This window comes from Vigna angularis, chromosome 4 (genome assembly GCF_016808095.1).
Source record: "Vigna angularis cultivar LongXiaoDou No.4 chromosome 4, ASM1680809v1, whole genome shotgun sequence".
In the NCBI taxonomy this organism is placed as follows: Eukaryota; Viridiplantae; Streptophyta; class Magnoliopsida; order Fabales; family Fabaceae; genus Vigna; species Vigna angularis.
Window position 1 is genome coordinate 16,423,019 of NC_068973.1, and position 14,920 is coordinate 16,437,938.

Sequence of the window (14,920 nt, forward strand, 5' to 3'; positions counted from 1 at the left end):
TACACGAGTTATTTTATTACTTTGGAACAAGACTTGGCATCGTTGGGATTTCAGAATTAGATCTTTTTCTTTTAAACTGGGGCTAAGGTGCAATACCATAACTTTTTCTTTTAAGTCACATTTTAGTTAACTTTTTGTTTCAATTGAGTTTTAAATTTTAAAATATTGATTCAATTATATTCTTATTTGAAATGTTTTTGTTTATTAATTTTTTTAATCTTTTAATTTAATTTTATATTTTTTTCAATTTTTTTCGTTGTTCACGTGTTGTTTTTGTGGTGTAACATGTGATAATATTAATATTATTGTTTTGTATTTAATGTATTCTTTATATTATATATGTTTTTGATTCAATTTAATTTTAATTTTTTTTAATAAAGTAATGTTATTTTTCTTTTAATTGACATTAAATTTATTTATTATTTATATAAATGTTATATTTATATTTAAATTAAAACTAATCTTTTATTAAATATTTTGAAAACATTTTTAAACAAACTTTAATAATAATATTATATTTCCTTTAAATTAATTAGTTTTAATCTTTATAAGTGGCATGTATTAAATTCTTACTCTTGTTTTGTAAATTAAATTTAAATTTATTTAATAAATATATTAATATTGATATGTTAAATAACAAAATAATGTTGGATTTAAAATAAAATGAAATATAGATTAAATATTTGTATGGCTTAAAAATATTAAAATTTAAAATGAAAATAATTTAAAAAATCAGTTTTTATTATATATATATATATATATATATATATAATAATAATAATCTAATAGGTTTAAAAAGTTAATTCTAATAAATAATAAATTTGTTTTCAATTTAAATAGAAGTACAACAATACGGTTTTACCAAGTGGTATTAAGTGTCATACATGTGACTTGACATGACAAAAAATTTGTTTACAAAAGAATTAAAATAAATTAAAAAAAATATGAATTGAAACGTGTTAATCATCTTGTCCATCAGTTCGAGGGTGACATGTGATAAAAAATAAAAGTTTTGTTTGTAGTTTTTTTCATAAGATTTTCCAAAAATGACTAAGGAACTTAATATTTCTATCAAACACTATGATCTTGAAAAAACCATGCAATCTAACCACTTCTTTGAAGAAAAGTCTTGCAATGTAGCTATCATCATCTACCTTAACAAGGTATAAAGTGAGCTATTTTACTAAAGTGGTCTACTACCACAAAGTTAGAGTCATAACCCTTTTGAGTTCTTGGTAACCCTTATACAAAATCCATGCTTATATCCTCTTAAGGGGTACTAGCTATAGGAAGACGTGTGTAGAGTCCATGAGACATTACTTTAAACATGGCTTGTAAACATTCAATACATATAGAACAATGCTTTTGGATATCTATTCTCATGTGTGGTCAATAAAATTTGCTTTTCAAAAGAGTAAGAGTTTTGTGAACTCCACGATGGCCCATGAGACCTCCTCCATGACTTTCTTTTATAAGAAACTTTCTAATGGATCCTTGAGGAATATAAAGTCTTCCTTTGTTAAAAAGGTATTCCTCAGATAGATAGAATCTGTGAAAAGGCTTCTTAAGACAAGATGCATAAGTGGATTCAAATGTTTCATCATTTTCATACAATTCCTTAATGTCATCAAAACCTGAAATTTTTTATCCTAAGGAAACTAATAATGTATGCCTCTTACATAATGCATCGGCCACAACATTAATACTCCCCTTCTTGTGCTTGATCACATAAAGAAATTGCTCCAAGTATTCCACCCATTTTGCATGCCTCTTGTTTAGCTTCCCTTGCCTTCTCAAGTACTTAAAAGACTCATGATTGGTGTGTATGATAAACTCTTAAGTCAGCAAGTAATTGGTGGATAGTTTAAGGTAGGGCCCCTAAGTTTTTCACTAAAATATGTCATATGGTATCCTCCTTGAATCAATACAACTTCTATTCCTACCTCAAAACATCACATTCTAGTTCAAAAGCTTTGGAAAAAGTTAGGCAGCACTAGAATGGGTGCATGAGTTAACGTAGTTTTCAAGGTCTCAAAAGAAAGCTCTTGCTTTTTACCCCAAACAAAAGGTACATCTTTCTTGACAAACTCATTGAGAAGAGTAGCTATGGTGGAGAAGTTTTCTACTAATCTTCTATAGAAACTAGCTAGACCATGGAAACTTCTCAGTTCTCCTACTATCTAAGGCATGGGCCACTCTTGGATAACTTTTATCTTCTCAGGATTAACATGTACTCCTTCCTTCCCATCCTTGAATCCAAGAAAAATGACATTATCTTAACAAAAGGTACATTTATCAAAGTTGGAAACAGGTGATGTTCTCTTAGAATAATCAAAACTTGCCTAAGATGGCCAATATGGTCAGTAAGACCTTTTCTATAGATTAAAATATCATCAAACAAACTACAATGAACCTTCGTATGCATTCCTTTAAGTCATGGTTCATAAACCTCATGAAGGTACAAGGGGCATTAGTCAAACCAAAGGCATGGCAAACCATTCACATAAACCAAACTTGATCTTGAAAGGAGTTTTCAATTCATATCTTTCTTTAACGCTTATTTGATGGTAACCACTGTTAAGATCAATCTTGGTGAAGATGTTAGCCCCATGCAACTTATCCAACATTTCATCTAACCTAGGAATAGGGTGCTTATCACTAGTGCAAAAATGATCTTTAACGTCATGCGTATAACGTCTGACCACCGAAAATCGAACGTAAAAAATGACCGGTGGCATTTTTGTAAATAAAATATCATTATAGAAGTTGGTTCCTCCAAGGTCAGACGTCAAATCCTCCTTTAGACGTCGACCCCCCCAAATCAGACGTCAAATCCTTCTTTAGACGTCGCCCCCCAGATCAAACGTCAAAAATGTTCGAAAATATCTCATTTTAAGCGTCGATATTAATTTTTTTTACGACATAGACGTCGGCCCCCCCAAATCAGATGTCAAATCCTTCTTTAAACGTTGGGCCCCCAGATCAGACGTAAAAAAGGTCCGAAAATAAACGTCGGTGCCCCCTAGATCAGATGTCAAATCTTCTGCCAGAAATTGCAAAATCAGAATTGAAATGTCACTTTTGCAGACATTAGACGTCGAACATAGCAGGGGTCAACGTCTAATATGTATTAGACGTTAGATCCCCTTCCCAGACGTCAATAAGCTACGAAAATATCCCCAAAGTAGCGCCAAAATGGGTTTTTTTTTACCAATTAGACATCAGATCTAGAGGGGGCCAGATGTCAAATGCTCTTTTAAACCCCCACCACTCAGAATGCGAGCTTCACTTTCTTTTTCGTTTTCGTTTGAGTTTTTGCTTCGTTCGCGTTCGCCAGTTACGTGTTTTCTCTCTCGCTGCGTTCATCTTCTCCTCTGCTTTCTCTCGTTCGCCATTAACTTTCAGGTAAGTTTTCTTCCACTTTGCACCGTTTAAAATCATTTTGCACTGATTATATTACGTTTGGAACCGTTATCTTTCATTTGCACCGATTAAAATTCGTTTTCATTGGCTTTTGGTGCAGTTCTTGGGCGCATTCTAGGACAACTGCGACGACGATTTTCGAATTGTTATTGTGCGCGTTTTTCTCCTCACCCTCACAGCGGCACATGTCTACTCCTTCACCTTCATGGCGACAATTCTTTTTTTAAAAAAGAAACCCATAAATTGACGTTTGTTGTTTTTACAACAGACATCAATTAATGTCTGTTATAAATGCAACAAACGTGAATTAACGTCTGTTGAAAGACAACAAACATCAATTTACGTCTCCCGCTATGATGTCGGACATTTAACAAACGTCAAAAGCCTAAAATAACAGACGTTAAAAGCTATTTTTTTGTTAATGTATATTTAATGGTAGTTGTTAAAGGTCCTATGATACGCTATCGTTGAAGCTATCAAATTAATACTACTTTTCAAGGCAACTTCAGTATTACCAAGTCAGTAGTCAAGAAAGTAGATAGGGTTAAAGTAACCCTGAGTCGTCTCCCAACGAATACGAAATTGCTTTTCAATATTTGAATCTTATGAATGCTATGCAATGCTCAAGAATGAAAGTGAGAAACTATGCTAATGGAATTAATGTTTGAAGAATTTTTGAAGAACAAAGAGGAAACTTAGAAGCAATTATGATGAAATAATCTAATTCCACTATTTTTCCAAGATAGATTCATCATCGGTTATCCATAAATCATTGTTCAATTGATTATTGTTCAAGTTTCAAATTAATTAAAGTAAATTCTTAATTAATTTGAGGGCGATCATGCAGTTAACCAAAGTAGATTCTCAATCAAATGCAAGACCTTTTTAGATTATTCACAATGAATTCAACCAAAGTACATTCTCAATCAAATTCTATTGTGTTTAATCATGTCTATTCTTAAATCTCCTAACCAATTTAAAAACTAATTAATCAAAGTAAATTCTCAATTAATTATAGTTGAAATTATTACCACCAATCAAAGTACATTCTCAATTGATAGCAAAAACTCGTTTAATCATATGAAAGTTCCTAAATTCAATCAAAGTAGATTCTCAATCAAACATAAAAACCCTTGAACTCATATGATTAATATGCATGTAGATTCAAACACCTTATGATGCAAAAATCATTGCTTTTAATATGATATAGAGATGAAAGACATAGAAAGAGAGCAACTCAAATCAATAATCAAAAGAAACAATTGCATTAATTTAACTTAACCTCATAATCCATAATGAAATTACAACGAAATAGCCCTAGAAGCTTAGCCCACAGCGCCATATTACACTGTCTCACGCTTGGCTGCCCTTTTTCTAGAGCCCTCAGCGCAAGAAGCCCTGTCCTTTCATCCAGGATAGCGGGTGTTATTGTTCAACTCACGTTTAAAGCTTTTTCCTGGGAAGTTGAAGTCTAAGTGATCTGGTCCATTTATAGTTAAGAATGTTCATCCACATGGAGCAATTGAGTTGACAAATCCATCTGCTGAAGATCCACAAAGAAGTTGGGTGGTGAATTGGAAACGTCTTAAGCAATATTTGGGTGGTGAGGTTGAACGCCTTTCCACAGTCATGGAGTTGGTTGATCTTTGAGCTTATTGGGTCAGGCTCGTGACGTTAAACAAGCGCTTACTGGGAGGCAACCCAGCTTTCTAACCTTATTTCTTTTGCTTTTGCAATTTTGCTTCTGTTATTAGTATAGGATTTGATGTACTTGGCTTAAAACTTAATCTATGATGCAATGGTTGATGATGCTATGATGATTGATGCTGATTATATTGATTGATGTTGAGATGATGCATAATTTTGATATACAGGCGGTTGCTCACAATATTGTGAAACAGATGCATGAGGTAAACTTGTGATTGTGATATTGAGCAGGGTGTTATCTAAATGTTGGAACTTGAATTAGCTTGTGTGAGATTTGAACTCCAGAGTTTTTGTTAATAATTGCTATTACTTTGAAAGCATGAATGATTTTGCCCAGGTTTCTATGATTGAATCACTTGCTTGCATGTGTCATATGATCAAGGCCATCTGTTGTTATCCCTTTTTAGCCAATGCATGATTTTAGCCCAATAAAAGAGAGCACAATGTGTTCTATCCTTTGAACCTTTACCTTAAACATGATATGAAAACCCTTTGTGATAATTTTTACCTTGAGTTAAGTTGAGAATATTTGTGTGGTATTGATAAAGGTTCAAGTTTGGGGTTGTTGGGAAATCAAGAATAAGCATTGAGCTAAGTGTTGATCAAATGAACAGTAAAAGAAAAAGAAAAGAAAAGAAAGGCTCAATGCAAGGGAAAGTTGGGTTGAAAAAGAGAAATTGTGTTTAAATGATGAAATTATGAATGACTCTCTTAACTCAAGGATTTTGTGATCCGAAAAAACCAATTTTCTTCTTAGCTCAGCCACATTACAAGCCATAGAAAAGACCTTGTGATGATACTTGCTTGTGGTTAAATGAAAGGCAAAGTTGATTTATGTGACATTGTGATAGTATAGTGAATGAGTCACCTCTATATACACCTGTGTGTTTGAGAGAAACACTTTTTATTTGGTGAGGACTAGTTTCATGTCTGCATGGTTACATCTTTGCTTGATTGATCATTCATGAAGATAGCATCTGTTGAATTTTGTGACTATGTGAGCACCACAATAAGCTTAATTGAATCAAGACATTTATTCATCTTGACTGATATTCTTTATAATAAGCTGATAAGAGCGATTACTTGTCTTGAAAGAAAAGGTTTTGAAATGTGTTGAAACCATTGTATTGATTGTTTGAAAGCTAAGTTGCATTTTGTTTGCTTGAAGACAAGCAAAGTTCTAAGTTTGGGGTTGTGATAACGGTTGAATTTACTGTTATTTGATACTTAATTTTGATACTAAAAATAACCTTTTTGACTTAGAAACTAGCTTGAAATCATAGTAATGTGTGAATAAGAGAGTTGAAGGTGAATTTAATGATATTATGTTAGATTTCCTTGTTTTCAACAAGAATTAAGATGATTTGGAAGAAGATTTGAAGTAGTAAGGAGTTGGAACTCAGGAAGAGTTGGAAAAGCATCATAAATGAGGAACGCAGCAACGCTGAGAGCTATTTTAGGGGCCCTCAGCGCTATATTACACTGGCTCACGCTTGGCTGCCCTTTTTCTGGAGCCCTGAGCGTAGGAAGCCCTGTCTCGTGCCTGGGTTCCCTTTTTGAGGCACTAAGCGCCACTTCCTCAAGTCGCATCACGCCTGCTTGCCTTCTAAGCTGACCCTGAGCGTCAGATGATCCTGTACGCCGCCTAGGCGCCCTAAGTGGGCCTCTGAGCGCCAGTTTCATGGGCTTGGACCGTTTTCTGTTATTTTTATGTTCTATTTAAAGACTTGGACGTCCTAGGGTTCACATATTTGGACGGAATAGGCACAGAAACACACTCTTTGATACCTCAGAGGCGGATTTGGATGCGGAAGCTCCTATCTTCAACTTCTAGGGTTTTATTTTTCATTCTTTTTCCATTATTCATCTAGTTTCACCATGTCAATGGTGAACTAAACTCTATTTGTTGTAGGGGAAGGATGTAGACCTTTGTAAACTCTCATGTATTGAATTGATTCCCAATTATATATGCTTCTTTCATTAATTGTTAGGGTAATTCTTCTTTGCTCACGGCTTGGTTTGTTTAACTCATTCATTAGCATAATGTATGATTTGCATGAGTACTAGAAGGTATCTTACAATTCAGGTTTAGGAGAATTATTCCCAGAAGTAGTATTGCTCAGGAATGGGGGTATGAGTTCTGGTTGTCTTAAGCTTCTGATCTTCAGAATTAATTATTAGGAATGCTAGGAATTGTATGAACTAATAATTAAGGATAGGCTTTCTTCGCCGAGGAATCGGGTTTTAAGTATTTTAGATAGTGACATTGACATTAATGAAGAATTAGAATTCGTATATAAATGAGAGCAAACTAGGTGAAATCTAACCCCAACAACATATTCATCCCATAATATCAAATCCGTTCATCTTTGCACTTTTATCCAATTGATCAAATTGCATGCATATTTACTTTTCGGTATTTGCATTCTAAACCAAAAGATCTTGTTTTTCAAGTCTTATTTAATCAAGAAATCACATAACTGTTTAGGTCGTGAGTCTCTAGGGAAACGATATTTGGTCTTACCATGTTTATTACTTTATACGATTCGGTACACTTGTCGTAGTCTTAACAACAACTCAAATCAATAATCAAAAGAAACAATTGCATTAATTCAACTTAACCTTAGAATCCATAATGAAATTACGATGGAATAGTCCCAGAAGCTTAGCCCTCCATGAATAGAGTGAAACACATGATGAAATAAAAATGAGAGGAGTGGTGGATGCTTGCTTCCAGTGGAGGAGTCTGAGAATGAATGAGTTGTGATTTCTAACTCCCTTGGGTCTCTTTATATAGGCTTGATTGGGCTTGGACTATTAATCTTCTTTTGATAAGATATTTTATCTTATATATAACATCTTCCAAATATTCAACTGATTTAATCAATTTTTGAGAACATTTGATAATATCTTTTCTAGATTCAAAAAGATTTGGCAAATATTATCTTTTGATATTTATTGATATAGTTAAATAAGGTAATTATTTAGCAATATCAAATAGAATATCTTAAGGTATATTTTCTCCAATTTTTCTTTAAAAATATCTAACAGATTTGAACTTGCCCAAAATTACAATCCAACCCTTTTTATTTTATTCAAAATTGCACATAAGTATAGAAATTTCCTCTAATTGCATTTTAGCCTTTTCTTTCTTTTCAAAATTGCAATTCAAACTTTAATTCCAACTGCATCAACAAACATTAGACTTTCCAAAATAATTTATGCAACTAAAATCACATTTTAAGTCTTTCTAATTCTCAAACCCGATAAAGCCACTCATCACAAATCTTATTTTAAATCAATCATTTAAACACAAGAATCTCATAAAAAATTGAATTTTAAAACATAAATGTGGACATAAATATGCACTCATCACCCTACAATCAGTACACATCCTTCAAGATTAATCTTTCTTAGGAACCAACAACACTGGCATTACACCAGGATGAAGGCTCTTTTATGTCTACCATTTCTTTAATAAACACCCTTTCTTTAATAAATCATCAACTTGCTTCTCTATTTTCTTTGTTTCAAGGGGGTTGGTCCTATAAGTCGGTCTATTGGGAAGGATAGCCTCAAGAAAAAAATCTATTTGGTGCTCTATTCCCCTTAAAGGTGGCAAACCACTTAGTACCTCTTTGGGAAAAAAAATCATCAAATGCCTTTAAAAGTCTTGGCAACCCCTTAAGTAGAGATTCAAGTTCATAATATATAGAAGTAAGTGCCTCTTTCTAGTAGAGAAGAAGGTGAGGTTGTCCAAGCAAAAGCGTTTTTGAATTTTTCAAAGTTTGTGGTTTGACAATTTGTTCGGAAGAGACACTAGTTTCCAAACCTAAATTCTTCTCTTTCCTTATTTTTCTTTTTCCCTCGTTTTTCTCTCACTCCAACTTCTCCGTTAGGCTTAGTTAGTCCTCTCTCACTTGTTAAACTGTTAGAGGAGTGGTCGAGGCCATATCCGAGTCAAATTAATATGCAATTATGTGCAATATAGACTAGGAAGTGACGTCTAGGTCGTCTCTCAAGGAAAAAATATATTTCAGGCAACAGGTCGAACACATGGTAAGGGGTGGTTTTTGGATAGTTTTGTGAATTCAAATGAATCAATTAAAGCATGAAATTAAACACAAATCTAAAACAGTTAGTCACTAGCTCAATTACAATGCTTCCAATCACAGATTAACAACAATTATCCACTCTCTAACCCTTAATCCAACACAAGTTAGCCAATTAAGCGAAGACTAACCATATTTTCATAAAAGCGAGTTAAGCAAACACAATTCTCATATTCAATCAATTCTGCACCACAAGGTTTTATCAATTAAGCGAAGATTAAACACCAATTAGGAAACTAAGTGTATATCCAATTGCAAGTGCACAAACAAATTCAATATTGAGCAAAGTCGGAGCAGCAAAAACACAATTACAGTTCAAAAATATCATGGAAACAATGCAATGTTGCTAATGATCAACCAAACACACTTAAGTTACCATATTAAAACAACAAAACCGAAGTGAATTCATCAAACCCAATAATAGCATAAATGAAAACTCAATTCTTAAACGAAAATAGACTTCAAAACGGAAAAAAAAACGCAATTCAAATTAGAAAACGAAATGGGGAAAACAGAATTGAAAGTAGGGAATGAAAGTGTAAATTAGGGCAGAAACGAAAATGGAATTGAAAAAGAAAGTAAAGTAAGAACCCAAAAAAAATCGAATTAAAATGAAGATGATTCAGTACAAGCAAAGAGAAAACGAAAGAAAACCTAAGCCCCAATAATGGGGGAGTTGAAAAATGTCCCAAGCCATAAGGAAAATGAAAAATGAGAGAGAGAGGAGATGTCTAAAATATGATTTTTGGGTTTTAAAAGCCCTATTTACTATTTTGCTCTTCATATGGGCGTGTACAAAATATGCCGACAAATGGGCCCAAAGCTAATACTAAAACAAAATTAAAAAGAGATGTTGATGTGGAAAATAATAAATGATGTGGCAACCCTTTTGATGTCCCAATAATAATTCCAAAATTATCCTGCAAATAATAATTGGAATAATTAAGCCCAAATAATTCAAATTAATTAAAATAAGAATTAATAGTCAAATTAAGCCCAAATAGTGAAAATGAGACAATAATGGAGAATTAAATACAATTCGGTACGAAAAGCTAAGTGAATAATGCAAAATAATGATTCATCAGTTCCGCTAAATTTTCAATGAAGTTCAAATGAGTGTTTTAAACCACTCATGTTATTCCTAGTCCTATTGAGTAACCATCATTACTTCTGACTAGTTAAATTTGACTCACTTTTGATTACGTAGTATTATTCACCACTCCTGGTATCCCTAGACGGTTCCAGTATCATTATGATACATCGTTTAGTTGGTTATCACCAACTTCTGGTTGTGAAGTATTTTTCACCACTTCTAGTATCCTTGATCAGCAAATAACCTTCAGTTTCCCATACCAGTTGAGTATTCACATCACTTCTGGTTTCTTAGTCAACAAGTAGTTGTTAATTACCCTTGACTAGATGAGATTCGCACCACTCCTAGTGATGAATCATTATTTTGTCCTATTCACTTAACTATCCGCACTGAATTTAATTAATGAATTTTGTTTAACTATCCATTATTTTTTCATTTTTTCTATTTAGGCTTAATTTGACCAGTAATTCTTATTTGAATTATCTAAGCTTAATTATTTCCATTATTATTTTCAAGGAAATTTTAGGAATTATATTTTGGGACATAAAGAAAGATGCCCCGTCGGCGACCATTTTCTACCTTAGCATTGTACTTTTATTCGGTTGTAATTTTGTTTTTAATTTGATTTTGAGTTGTTGGGTCAGACTTTTAAACAATGGGCTCATTTTTGGTTAATTTAGAAGAAGCCCATTTTAGGGGCGGACTTACTAGCATTTTCATTTCTTCTCTTTGGTTATCATTTTTATTTCTAGCATTTTACGTTTTTGTAGTAATTTCATTTAGACCATTTTAGTTTCTTTGCACTTTCATTTTCGTTTCATTGTTCTTGTTTCTGGACGTGCGTTTTTGGTTTCATTTTTCGCAATTTACTTTAGTTTCCAGTTCAACCTAGTTTTGCTACACTTTCGTTTCCTTGTCTTGCATTTTTCTCTGTTGTGTTTTTGTCTCTAATTCCCTGTTGAGTTTTAATAATTTTGTTTTCAATAATTTTGGTATTGCCTCTGTCTATCTGTGTTGATGCTTCTATTTCACTTTGTTGTGATGCATTTCGTTTCAATGCAAGGCTGGATCTGTGTGGTTGGATACTAGGAGATTGCATTGTTTTCCTTGAGATTTCTAAGGTGTCATTGTGATTCTGCTTCTACTTCTCATACCTTGCATAATGTTAATATGTTTTGTGCTTGCAATTAGTTACACGCTTAGTTTCCTAATTTGTGTTTAATTTCTGCTTAGTTGATTAATTTTTGTGTGCATAATTGATTAGACATATGCATTGTGTTTGCTTAATTCACATTTTTGAAGACTCGATTAATCTTCGCTTAGTTGGTTAATTTGTGTTGGATTAGGGGTGAGAGGAGCGTGTAATTTGTTGTTAATCAAGGAAAGCATACATTGCAATTGAATTAGTGACCAACTGTTTTAATCACTATTTAATTTAAAGTATTTGCTATGTTTAATTCAATTCATAAAACCACCTTCAACCCTCCCATTACGTGTTTGATCCTATGACAAAACCAAAAATTGGTCCTTGAGAGACGACATAGGAGTCATTCCCTAGCATATTGCATTTATTTTGTAACATTAATTTGAATCGAGTGCGACATCGACGATCACCTGGTATCCCTCGTCAGCCAATAAACTCCAATTACCCTAGATTACTTTAGTATTCATATCACTTCTGGTATCTCTAGGAACTCTTGGTATCCACTGACACCGCCTAGTTGAGTTTCACCCACTCCTAGTTATGTAGTATTCTTCACCACTCCTGGTATCCCTAGTCAACGAATAACCTTTTGTTACCCTAAACTAGTTGAGTATTCGTGCCACTCCTTGTACTAGACAACCTTACATTGATTTTCTTAACTCTCTAGAGCCAAGTTGTAAGTGTTTTGATTCTCTCCAGAATTGCAATCAATGATTGTTTACAAGTCATTTAGACTATTACTCTTACATAGAGGATGTGATTACAATACAAAGCAGTCTAAATACTCACATGTGTTTTTCTCGTTACTCTTTTCTCTCATCTTACAAAAGTAAGCAAATAATATAATGAAGCTTAGGAGTATTGCTTGACTTTCCTTTTTCGCTCTTTCTTTTTCTCTCTTCTCTTCCCTCACAATGTGAATAGATATTACATGAGGCTTGACAGGGTTTCTAGGTGTTTCAGTCAATTACTCTCTTCCTAAGGTAAGAACATTCCTTGAATGTCTTTCTTATTATTGATACCTGCTACTAAACTGATTGGTGTTTTGATGAATAGTCTTCTCATTAGATATCACTTTTATTGTTTTTGAACATTGAGCGTTTAATTTCATTTAATGCTTGCCTAGAACAAAGTGTTTTTGATTTCCTACCGTTGAGGTAGCATTTGACTATTAATATTTATTAATTTATCTTTTTGCACATATTCTTATATTCTTTAGTTTAAATTAGTTACTAACCATACAATTACTTAGTATCACATGAGTCTCTTGAGAAACTATGTGTGAAATTACCATTTTATATTACTTGATTGATTTGATATGCTTGTCGAGCTGTTAACAGCTACCTAAAGGGTTGGTTTACCTCCAAAGAAAGCCTACACCAAAAATAATCACCAAAACTGAGAAACCAAAGAAGACTAAAGTAAGAAAAGCCTTGAAAAGAATGAACGCTAAACTAAAAAAGAATTTGATATGACAAAACCAATAATAACCAAGAAAGATAATCAAGAAATTAAAGGTTAAAAACAAAGGTTAAGCACACAAAAGATGAAAGCACTAGAAGGGGTGGGTTGAATAGTGTTTTAAAACTTCTTGGAATTCAATGTTTAATAACTATTGCAGGTGTTAGACGGTCTGCAATAGTTGTTGGATGTGTGTTCTAAATAAAGCGTTTAGGAAAAACAATTTAAGCAGGAAAAGAAATAACACAAGTATCTTATACTAGTTCACTTAATCCTAAGCTATGTTCAGTCTCCTTCAAGAACTCTTGAGAGGTTCAACTAACCTTATCCAAGATTACAATCGAGTACAAATCACTCCTGGTATACACTGAGTATTCTAATCGCTCCTGGTCCCTTAGTCAATCATGATTAGTTTGAGTTTAACCATTATTGGTATCCAAGTATTTTAACCACTCCTAGTATCAACCCTAGACAACTGGCTAGAACGTTTAACTCTCTTAAGCTAAACAATACAAGTGTTTTAATTCTCTTCAAAATTCCCAAACATAATCAGTGTTGGTTTACAAGTACAAATTCTGATAACTCTCAATAAGAGGATAAATACAATACAAAAAAATATGAGAACTTGTGAATTTCTTTCTTTTGTTCTATAAACAAACTAAGACAATGTAAGCTTATTGAGAGAATAATAGTGTAACGATACAATGATAGCAAAAGTTCTTGTTTTCTTTTGTGCAAGTCCTCCTCTTATAGCTTTCTTCGATATATGTCCGTTACTCAGAGATAGTTGATTTTCTTAAGAGTATGTGGCTTCTCATACGATAATATTTACTTTTTTGCGCCTTGGGAAGAGTATCGTTGCTTTCGTAGTTAAAGCTTGTACGACTATGGTATAGGACATAAAGCTTTAGGAAACATTCTGCGAAAGTCTTCCTATTTCACAATGTCTTTCTGATCCTCGTGCAATGCTTTTGAGTATATCTTGGTATTGTCAATATCTGCACAGATAAAGAGGGAAAAAAACATAGCAGACAAGGTACACTACATACATGAATTTAATGATCTATATATTGGTAAAGTGTTGAATCACATTTCGTAAAAGTAAGTGTTTAGTGTAAGTTTGAGCTTTTTCAAGTAGAGATAATTGATAAGATATACCGTTTATTGCTTCTTTCTCTAGAAACGTTTTTGTCAAATGTGATTTAATCTTTTACACTTGACACATCATGATCTGTCTTATAAGAGTTTAATAAGAGTGCACTTTGTCCAAACGTTATACTCTTCTAAACATTATTTCGTTAAATGTTGGTTGCTAAACTTCAAAACTTTATATGCTAGACATACTATTCTCCTTAGACAATATTGTCTTAACAAAAAATAAGGAAAGGAACTAGAATAGATGAACAAAACAAAAATCAACTAGAAATTGAATGACATGTTTTCTTGTTCTCTTTGGTTAATTATTAATGGTGCATATAGTCAATATTTTAGCTATATCCTGAAACACAATGCTTGTTGGGAAATATATTGTATTGCACCAAAAATAAGTTCCAAACTTAAGCAATTGAATTACACCAAAACACTTTGTAGTAGTGGTCATGCGCACATATTTTTCATGTATTTTTCTTGGCTCTTTTGACAATTCTTTTTTATTTTTCTTTTAACTCTTTTGAAGTTATTTGAACACTTTTTTCAGCACTAAAAGAGTACCACTACTCCACATTATTCACATATATTTTTCACTTGAACAAGAAACAACTTAAAATGAAAAGAAACATAATGGAAGTAAAAAAGGTGGAATATGAAACTTAACAAAACACAATGGAAACTTAAATATATTGACTTGCTAATGAACTAATAACAAGTACGAATTTCGCTCAGAACCAACTCTATTGAGTTTCAGCCATGGCGTTCCAGGCT